The following is an 11694-nucleotide window of genomic DNA, read 5'->3' on the forward strand; positions in this document are numbered from 1 at the left end:
ACGATCAGCCGACATCGTTCATGTTGGCTGATCGTTGAAGTCGTTTGTCTTTCAACACGTTGAAAGACAAACGACTTATATAGCCTCGATCAGCTACCGTCGCTCCGTGTAATAGGAGTGGTGGCAGCAGCTATATCCTATGGGCTATTAAACCTACAAAAAAATCTCCATAATGATCAATTTACTCAGAAAAGTTCATTTATTTATTAATTACATTAAGACAAACAAAGGCCCTCCCATAAAAACATATACACATAAGACATATTTAAAGCACAAACAGGGGAATCCAGTACAGAAATTGCTGTTGTAATTGTAGGGGACTACAGGTCACAGGATACCATATAATCAGTTTATAAAATCAGTGGCAGGATGGAAGTAGGAGCATTAATTACGTCAGCTACAATGGTCTCATAAACACATAAATAATAATATTGCACAATCCACTTATATAATATCTTTAGCAGCAATCAAAGTATTAGGTAAAAGTAGTAACACAGCCTAATAGCTGCAATATGTTTAAAGTGGTAAACAGTATGTATATCACTTATTAAATATCAATTGCACAATGCCCCTAGTCTGTAAACAGAACAACGCTGAGGTTTGTGGTATAGATCTCACATCCAAACCTACTACCATCCCTACATTTGTCCTACCCTGGATTCCTGGATCCCTTCTACCAATATACTGACCCAGTGGCCATGTTGTACCAGTTCCCCCTCTGCCACACTCCAACGCGTTTCGCAATTGCTTTGACGAGGAGCGATGGAGTGGGAGATAGGGGGTCCATTTTATATCGGGCGCTAGAAGACCTGTTGATGGAACAAGTGGATGATTCAGGTAAGTTTCCAAGGGAGATAAGAAAAAAATCCACTACCTTCCCCCCGTTGTCACTCAGTCCGCAAATTGAAACATTTGTCAGGTGTGTGGTTGAAGATCTTGATAACATTCCCACGCACAGAAAATATGACAACCTAACATACAAGCAGAGAATAGCCCTGCAAAATCTGAAAAAGATGAGGGATGTCGTATTTAAGCCTGCGGACAAGGGTGGGAACATTGTTGTTTGGCCGGTTGAGATGTATGAAACTGAGGCCTTTAGGTAATTACGTGATGTCAAATGTTATAAACAGCTACAAGGGAACCCATTGGGTAAATTCCAGCAACAACTGGTTGAGATTTTGGAAAGGGCTTTTAAACAAGGGATTATTTCCAAACAAGTCCTTGACGGTCTGATCGTGGATGTCCCGATAGTACCAACATTATATCTATTGCCCAAAGTCCATAAAAACATCAAAGTACCCCCGATTGTGTCTGGGCGAGGGGGATTATGCGAACCAACTTGCAGATTCTTGGACTACTATTTAAAACCCTGTGTCCAAGATCTCCCGTCATACATCAGAGACTCAGGAGATGTTCTTCAAAGATTGGAGGGTGTCTCCCTTGAAGATGACATGTATCTGGTATCCGGCGATGTTGAATCACTCTATACGTGTATTAATCATCAACATGGTCTGAGAGCATGCAGACACTTTTTGCAGAGTAAAGGTATGGAACCTGAGTTGCTTGAACTATTGATGTGTCTGTTGGAATTTGTACTAAATCATAATTTTTTCCTTTTCAAGGATAGGTACTTTCTTCAGATACGAGGAGTGGCAATGGGGGCGACTTGTGCCCCATCCTATGCAAATTTGTTTTTAGGCTTCTGGGAAAAGGAGCAGGTCCTAACATATGAAGCCCCAGAAAATGGACAAGTCGTGTCATGGATGAGATTCATTGACGATGTTTTATTCATCTGGAAAGGTACCAATGAATCTTTGATAAACTTGCTTGAGACACTGAATCACAATGATTTAAATATTAAACTAACGCATGTCATTAGCAAGGAAACAATAGAATTTCTTGACTTGAAAATTTATGTGGAAAATGATGGACTATTACATACGACGGTGTTTCGCAAACATACCAGTGTTAATTCTCTTTTACATGCAGGTTCATCTCACCCAAAACATACAGTTAAAGGAATTCCTGTGGGCCAATTTTTAAGAATACGCTGAATTTGCGACAAGGATCAGGACTTCCAACAACAGGCATTGGACTTACAACAACGCTTCCTAAGGAGGGGATATCATCCCCGTGATATTTCTCATGGCTATACACGAGCCCAAACCAGCAATAGGAGAGAGCTTCTAAAACCTAAACAATGGAAACAACAAGATAATCAAGTGAGATTTATCACGGGTTTCCACACAAGATGGAACGAGATGACAGACATTGTCCATAAATATTGGCCGATATTGAGACAAGATAATGATCTGAAGAAGGTACTAGAGAATCGTCCACACATCACTGCAAAACGTTGTCTGACAATCAAAGACATGTTGGTGAAAAGCCATTATGTGGCACCAAAGTCGAATTATATTTTTTCAACGAATGGACCAAAGTGAGGATCCAGACCATGTGGAAATTGCTCAGTCTGCAACCAGGTGGTTAAGACGGAAGTCTTTATGGGATCTGATGGACAGCATGAATACCGGATTGTACATCACATTCATTGCAAATCAGTGGCAGTAATTTACCACGCGACATGTCCCTGTGGACTAATTTACGTGGGGCTGACAAGTCGCGAGTTAAGGACACGTTTAATAGAACATAACCGGGACATAAAAGCAGCACAGAAGATTGAACTAACAGACTTCAAAGGGTTAAGGAAGTTGAAACCAATACCGAGGCACTTTCGACAAAGACATCCTGGACAATGGCAGATGTTAAAGTTTAGAGGGATTGATCACATACATCTGGGAGACATCAGGAAAAAGTTGGCCCAGGTAGAGTGTAAATGGATCTGCACTCTCAAGACTATGTCCCCTGATGGACTAAATGAACAGCTTAGCTTCTCCAGTTTCCTGTAGATAGATTGTTATTTATGGGATCCTTGAACGGTGACTTTTTCTAGAGTGGGGGTGTAGGGGGGTTTGAATAATCTCAGATAAATAAACCCTTTATACAGAACTAACATCCTGTTCTTTTGGGGGGGCACATACACATTTTTAGAGTTAATAGGGTATATTGAGGTCCGGTCAGTATTCTATTTTGTTGTATTAAGTCTAACAATCTTTTTCTTTTTCTTTTTATATATATTTTCCAGTTCTGCCTTGAAGGAAAAGTTTGAGTACGGTGTCCGAGAAAAGATGTTTCTTTCCAGAGGGTGCTCCAGCATGTCCCTTTAGGAGGCTCCTGCATGTTGGTTATAACCATCTAATGTTATATATTTTTATATGCACACACACCAGGTACAGTTACCAACTAGATCCACAGTTACCATCATTATTTACATGTATACAGTTAAAACCCGACATTGGGGTCTGGCTTTATATTAAGGGAGGCAATAACCCGTTATTGGGGTCTGGTTACATAAAAATTACCAATCCCTAGACTTGGACAAGCCTATATATCTCTATCTGCACATTCATGGTTACATCATATGTTATTAGGACATGGTACCAGATACTCTCACTATACTCCTGGGGGCAAACACTATCTTGGGGTTAGGTATATATACATCATATACATTTACATATAGATACTAATGAACATATAAAAAAATATTTTTTGGTTGAACACATATAGATTAGGTTACAGTTCTTTAAGGTATTGCTATTTGGGCACTAGCCATTAATTATATAAGCACCAACATCACCATTCACATATTACACTATCACCTGCACTGTTCACTAGTTATCAGTCACTCATATTTCATTTATAGAGTACATCAGAGCTACTCCTCACCTCACATTCCACATGATTCATCTCATCACATACTTACACGCACACTTACACATCATTTATTCCTTCACACACTTACATCCACACTTACACAGTCTTTTCATACACATTATATGTTTTTAATTCCTTTGGTCACGGTTTTCAGCATTTTCATCACTTTTTGTGTATTTTTATTTTCATTTTTTGGCACATTTTGTACTTGCACCTCAGCACTTTACACACTTTTTTCAGCACATTGCACAGTCACCTTTTATACACTTTACAATTGTTTTGTACATTGTCACTTTAGGTTGGGTGTTTTCTATATTGTATTGGGCGACCAGTGAACCTCTTTGCATTTGCATATTTTTAAGCAACATACTTTAAATAAATTTTCTTTCCCTATTTTGTGCCCCTCACAAAGATGGCGTCTCGCTGTTGCCCGCCACCTGCGCATGCGCCGCTGGCCTTCTCCTCCCATCATCCACGCTTCCGGTAATGGCGCTTTGCGCCGGATCCGGAAGTGTGGGCTGTATGTGACACGATGACCCCTGGCAGCATGGCGCATGGCGGGCGCGCCGATAACAACAGCAGACATTGATTATCTCAGCCACCAGGTGAGACCATGATATAAAATGGACCCCCTATCTCCCACTCCATCGCTCCTCGTCAAAGCGGTTGCGAAACGCGTTGGAGTGTGGCAGGGGTGAACCGGTACAACATGGCCACTGGGTCAGTATATTGGTAAAAGGGATGCAGGAATCCGGGGTAGGACAAATGTAGGGATGGTAGTAGGTTTGGATGTGAGATCTATACCACAAACCTCAGCGTTGTTCTGTTTACAGACTAGGGGCATTGTGCAATTGATATTTAATAAGTGATATACATACTGTTTACCACTTTAAACATATTGCTGCTATTAGGCTGTGTTACTACTTTTACCTAATACTTTGATTGCTGCTAAAGATATTATATAAGTGAATTGTGCAATATTATTATTTATGTGTTTAAGAGACCATTGTAGCTGACGTAATTAATGCTCCTACTTCCATCCTGCCACTGATTTTATAAACTGATTATATGGTATCCTGTGACCTATAGTCCCCTACAATTACAACAGCAATTTCTGTACTGGATTCCCCTGTTTGTGCTTTTAATATGTCTTATGTGTAAATGTTTTTATGGGAAGGCCTTTGTTTGTCTTGATGTAATTAATAAATAAATGAACTTTTCTGAGTAAATTGATCATTGTGGAGATTTTTTTGTAGGTTTAATAGAGGTAAAGGTAAATCTCAAGGGGTATATTTGTTTAATTTACTAAATGTTCTGATATAGGTTATATCTATATCCTATGGGCTGCCCGGACAATCAGCGATCCCCCGGGCAGCCCCCCTGCAGCTCCCCCCCCGGCCTCACCCGCTCGCTGCTGCCGCGTGTAATGGCGGTGGCAGCGAGCTGGGAACAAGGAGCAAACGAGCGCTAATAGCGCTTGTTTGCTCCTCTCAGTCAGTCCTGGGAATAGAGCCTTTAGATGGAAAGTTAGAGAGTAACAGTCTCTTGGTACAGTAGGGTGATTTGGAGACTGTTTTAGTAGTAGATACAGGGCAGAAAACCTAGAGGAGCACTCTCCAAAATGTATAGTACTCTGCTTGAGAGGGTCCTGACAACTTTGGCTTTGTTGCGATGACTAAGTGGAAAACCAGCACTCACGTTTGAGAATCCATTTATACTGACATGTAGCAGCAAATGCAGTATGTGGCATCAGGAGGAACACTGGTAAGAGCTTCGGCCTTGGCCAAAAGGGGCCGGCGACTTGCACAGAGGCACTTCGGTGAGATGCAACTGCTCCAACTTTTGACTGGACTAGGAACACTGTGGAACTGTATGACTACAGACTGGAAACACTGACCCTCGGGTCTGCTCCAACTACCCTTTTATGCTACAGGGAGAGGGCTCACATTGGTAGCGAGACCTGAGGTAACTCAACAGGGGACTGGTCAGGAGAAATGGGGAGACTTTAGGCAAGACCCTGATAGGCCCAGAGATAAGGGGGGAAACTAACAGAGCGCCTCCTCAAGCAGGTGGCAGACAAGAAATGTGCAGGCAGTTATTTACACAGTTAACCCCATATACTTGCTGTCAGTGTATAAGCCACAGTTAACAACACAGTAAATGCCATACATACACCCTTTGTCCACCCTACATGCCACCCTACACATATGCACATACAGCAGCAGTTACAAGCAGGTTTGTGGGACACTACATACCATCAGGGGATGAAACAGCTCCAATAATTGTAAAACCTAGTTTGTTTAGAAACAGATTCTACTCAAAATTTGCAAACTAGACAAACAAATCTTTTCAAAGGTTTGATAGTTTGTGCCTCTCTTTTTGAAACGTGTTGCTGAGATATACCTCTTTGTTGGATTTTACCTGCGGAATACTGAATAAAGAAACAGTTTTATGGGAATGAGTTCTATAAGAGTCAAGGCATATACCTAGCAAGTCCCTGAGCATTGGTTGCACCTTCCTAAACTGACTACTTAGTAGGAATACGAACCTTAAAGCGGTTGTCCAGGATAAACTCATAATTAACTTATCTAAAAAGAACAAACTGTATAACTATGCTTCGCAGGTGCAGAAGACTTTATTACAAAAGTGTTTTAAGACAAACAAAATTATAGACATACCTAAATTATATACACTTATATACAGATTAGACTACAATGTCCCTGCCTATGCTAGTGTAAGGCCCCCCCTGGTAAGGGCGTCCCCAAACTCCGGATACAGGGGGACTATTCCTACACCTAAGCAGTACGATATTTCATATACACAATAAGGGTGAATGTATAATTTACCGCATCACTCAATGGCAAATGATATACTTGGTAATATAGCATAAGTCAGTATAATCATGCACTTTGGCAGAGACAGAAGGATAAGGGTAATACGTAATATATTGCACTGAAATGGCACATGTGGAGATTTTTCTTGGTCACTTTATGCCTGAATTTCTATAGTCGGACCAGACCTAATAGTCATAAAAAATATACAGTTTTAGATGTCACACTTCTCCCAACGCGTTTCCCCCTGCTGTTGTGAATAAGGTGAGTTCATCAGGGAAATGTGTGGGTCTCATATGGTGATGACTATTATGCTGAAAATGAATAATGACATGATCAGTGCTACTATAATGTGATGAATGCCCAGTCATAGAAGTATGTTTTGAGTCTGGAGTTACCTTAGTAGGTCGTCATGATTGATAAGTAGCTTGGAATAGAGGTAGTGTCCCTCACATAAGATATCTATTGGGAACATATAGCTCATATTAGTACATTGGAAAGAATGTGGATGAAACTATTGAATATATATGAAATGTATAAGTACGTTACCTAGTCTGAAGAAACATGTGGCCCAAGTGAATGGAAGGTATTCCAAGAATTATGTAGAGTTATTGGTACAATACACTTAGGTCTTGGCTGGCACCGGTGTCTACAAAAGTAGGATACATTCTATTATAACAGAGGGTTAGATATTGCTGTCGGTGTATGTGGAGAGAGTGTAGTGCTGGTACCTTAATTAGGGTCTCCCGAGGTCCAGCTATAGCCACAGTTGTCCGTAGATAAGGAATATAAACTGTGTCTGGCTATGATGTATGTTATAGACGAGTGAACGCTATAAGATGGAGCGTAGTTACAAACCAGTCGCCCAAAGGGGCGGATAAGAATCATTGTATTGAAGTAAAGAGACTTACATGTCCGCTTCCGTAGTAGCTGGGTTGCCAGGATGTGCGTGTCCATGATGCGGAAACACGTGTCACTGGCGTCCAGCAGTCTTTTATGTGCAATGTAGAGGCGGTCTCACAGGCCGGTGGGCCGTCCTGATGACGTATGGGGCATAGCTCTTTGTTGCTCTCGGGGGTGTGTGCGTACGTCAGGCGGAGTAACGTCATTCCGCCTAATGTATTCTACGTCCCGTCGGCATCCAGCGCTGTTGCCGAGCAATAGGGTCACGTGACATGACACGTCCAATGATATGTTAGCATCGGGTTGCCGAGTCACGTGTCACGTACTATCCAATGATATGTAAGCGTCTTATTTACTGCTTGGCAACCTGTTAATTCTGAGGATTGCCATAGTAGATGTGGTCACGTGTGTCCAGGCTAACTGGTTATGTGATATTTATGACCAGTAGTGAGCTGGCGTCCTCGTAGTTACTGGGCAACCTCCCTGAGAGTCCTGTATATGTAAGACCCCGTACTGCAGGGTCGGTGATGTCCACATGTATATAATAGCGATGAATCCCCCACCCGGCGTGTGTCCGGATCACTGGAGAGGTGTAAGCTGGCCTGATTCATAAGTTCCCTGTGGGCCAAGTAACTAAAGCAGTGGGCTGTACAAGTATGATATACAGTGTATGAGCTAGGTAACTGTGAGCCGATGCTCTGTTATGCGCCGTATATGTGAGAGACAAGTAGGGTGTATTAGCAATATAAGGCATCCTGGTGTACCACCATAATGTGTTCTATAGGTATGCTATTTATGTAGAATACCATACTGGCTGTGCCAGCGATTGCATATCGTATGCTGGGCGATTCTATAGGCGTATCTCTATAAGAGTCAGTCAATGATCGATAATCTGGTAAAAAGGATAGTACCCTGTGTAGATTAGAAGGGCTGAGATGTAGATCGGGAAGAGGCATGGTGAATATCGGTTCCTAGATATAGCGCTAAAAAAGGGGAAGGGCATATGTGGATTGAATCCTACCAACATGTTAAATAAAACATGTGAAGGAAAGCTGGTCATTTAGACCATCGGGTTCCAGAGTCTTAAGGTGGAATATCCACCTTGCTTCCTTTTGTAGAAGGACAGTGTCTATGTCTTCTTTTTTTGGCATTCATTTTTACTGTTTCCAATACTTGGAATTTGATCCGGTACAGATCCATCTCGTGTTTTGCACGCATGTGGGCCGCAAGTGGTTTAGGTCGGTTATATCTAATGTCGCCAATATGTTCCAACACCCGGCGTCTCATTTCTCGGCTGGTCTTACCTACATACGATAGGGGGCAGGGGCAGGTGGCCATATATATGACTGCCATCATCTTGCAGTTAGCAAACGTCCTGTTATGGAAACTTTGAGGGATGTGTGCCACCTTAAATGAATTCGACACTTCTATGTAGGGGCAGGCCTTGCACTCTCCGCATCTATAGGTCCCGGCATGTTTGTGTTTATCTAGCCAGGTCCTCGCCTGGGGTGGTACATAGTGACTCTGGGTGAGGTCACCACCCAGGTTTCTCCCTCAGCGGTAGGTGATCTGTGGTCTTTCTGGTAGGCAGTCCCTGATCTCTTTATCCATTTTGAGGACCGGCCAGTATTTATCCAGGATCCCACGAATGTATGGGGCCACACTATCATATGTGCCTATGATCCAAGATGTTGTGTGTTTTGGTGCCTCATTAGTTTGAGGGGCAAGAAGATGATTTGATGTTTTGTTGAATCGCAAACTGGTAGGCTGCCTTTAGTGTTTTATTCGGGTAACCCCTCTCCTTGAAGCGATGTTGTAGTCTCTTAGCTTCTTCCTGGAAGGTGTCAGTGGTGGAGCAGTTTCTGCGTATTCTTAAGTATTGGCCTTTTGGGATGCCTCTCTTTAGGGCATGGGGATGATGACTCTCCCATCTTAGCAGGTTGTTTCCTGCTGTGGGTTTTCTATAGGCTTTGGTGGAGATCCGTCCGTTGCTTCCTCTCTTGATGAGGATATCCAGAAAGCACAATTGATCTTTGTGTACTTCTGAGGTGAATCTGAGGCCCACATTGTTCTCATTTAGTGATCCAACAAATTCCATGAAGCGTTGTTGCGATCCCGACCAGATAATCAAAACATCATCTATATACCTGCCCCAGTAGGTGATATAATCCAGGTATAGGGCATGTCTCTCGCTGAAGACGATGGTGTCCTCCCACCAGCCCAGGAACAGATTGGCATATGTGGGAGCCACTGGGCTCCCCATAGCTGTGCCCCTGAGCTGGTGGTATATTTTGTTGTTAAATAAGAAGAAATTGTGCTTGAGTACAAACTCTAGAGCCTCCAAGATGAATTCGTTGTGTTCTCTATGGTGTGTGCTCCGTGATCCAAGATAGTGGTTTACTGCTCTTAATCCCCATTCATGTGGGATAAGGGAGAGAGAAAAAAGCCAGGCAGCAGCGCCTCGTGTGATACCGTACAAACAAGTCAGTTAAAAATGCAAGGTGCTGATGGGGTGCTCACCTTCAAGCCCCTTGGGCTTTATGCATATCACCCAAATGGGTACCAGGTCTTCAGAAGATGCCAGGATATGGTGCTTCGGTGGAGAGTGCAGGGCTGCAGGCCAACTAGGATAGCCCAAACGGGATGCTCCCAAGTGGGGGCCCGTGGGAATAAGGCTAGTCTAGGTACAAAAATGGTGCGTGGCTAATCCATAAATGTTAGCGCTGCCCAAAAGACTCCAAATAGAGGCTGAATAAAGTACTAAAGTATCTGCACTGCTATTCTGATGAAGAGGACCTCTGTTCCTCGAAACGCGTAAATATTGTGCACTTTTAATAAATATTTTTACTTTATTCAGCCTCTATTTGGAGTCTTTTGGGCAGCGCTAACATTTATGGATTAGCCACGCACCATTTTTGTACCTAGACTAGCCTTATTCATGTGGGATGGAACTATAAAGGGACTCCACGTCGATGCTACACAGAAAAGTTTCTTCTTCAATGGTGATGTCCTCCAATTTTAGCAAGAGGTCCATGGTGTCACGCAGTATTTTTTATGACTATTAGGTCTGGTCCGACTATAGAAATTCAGGCATAAAGTGACCAAGAGAAAATCTCCACATGTGCCATTTCAGTGCAATATATTACGTATTACCCTTATCCTTCTGTCTCTGCCAAAGTGCATGATTATACTGACTTATGCTATATTACCAAGTATATCATTTGCCATTGAGTGATGCGGTAAATTATACATTCACCCTTATTGTGTATATGAAATATCGTACTGCTTAGGTGTAGGGATAGTCCCCCTGTATCCGGAGTTTGGGGACGCCCTTACCAGGGGGGGGCTTACACTAGCATAGGCAGGGACATTGTAGTCTAATCTGTATATAAGTGTATATAATTTAGGTATGTCTATAATTTTGTTTGTCTTAAAACACTTTTGTAATAAAGTCTTCTGCACCTGCGAAGCATAGTTATACAGTTTGTTCTTTTTATATAGGTTCTTCTTTGAGTGTAATTAAAAACTGTAAACACATTTCTGATCAAATTATTGGTCATTTTCTGACCAATTGCTTAAAAAAAAAAAAAAAAAACTCATAGTTAGCAATCTTCCCAGGCTGCTGGGCCTTTTTCAGTGGTAGCTGCATGTCAGTGGATGTTGCTTTAACGCTGACAATGGCAAAGAGTAGGTGGCCCAACATCCGGCAGCTGTGGCGGAGCGGGACAGGTAAGTATACATCACTGCCATGTTCCCTGCACCCCCAGCAGAATCGCTAACTACCAATTTATCCTGGACAACCTCTTTAATAGATTGAGTTTCCAATGTGTACATATTTTGTCCTACCATATCATCATTTGCAGGCATTTACTGTATGTCATACACCCTTAAAGGGAACCTGTCCCCCCCGTGCCAGGGCATAGCCCGGCCGAACCCCCCGCTAGAGACCCTTATACTTACGCCAGGCATGTCCAAAGTCCGGCCGGAGGGCCATTTGCGGCCCGCGTTCCGAACTTTTACGGCCCCCCAGGTATCCAGCTTGCTATTATCTGCCTGTGTTATAAAGCATATAGCATGTAGCATGTAAAATGGTCGGCCCTCGCACATGTTCACTTCATCAAATTTGGCACTCTTCGAAAAAAGTTTGAACATGCCTGACTTACGCCATGCACGAAGTCCCGCTCCT

The 11694-nt window shown here is 42.6% G+C and overlaps 1 long non-coding RNA gene across 1 annotated transcript; it reads right to left on the reverse strand.

The window, feature by feature from the left end:
- Positions 1 to 7003: 7003 nt before the first annotated feature.
- Positions 7004 to 7704, reverse strand: LOC138796904 (uncharacterized). The gene is made up of 3 exons (XR_011363844.1): positions 7517 to 7704; positions 7155 to 7254; positions 7004 to 7067 (listed from the first exon to the last, which is right to left on the reverse strand). It is a non-coding gene; the product is annotated as an uncharacterized lncRNA (long non-coding RNA).
- Positions 7705 to 11694: the final 3990 nt, after the last annotated feature.

This window comes from Dendropsophus ebraccatus, chromosome 7 (assembly GCF_027789765.1).
Source record: "Dendropsophus ebraccatus isolate aDenEbr1 chromosome 7, aDenEbr1.pat, whole genome shotgun sequence".
Lineage (NCBI taxonomy): Eukaryota > Metazoa > Chordata > Amphibia > Anura > Hylidae > Dendropsophus > Dendropsophus ebraccatus.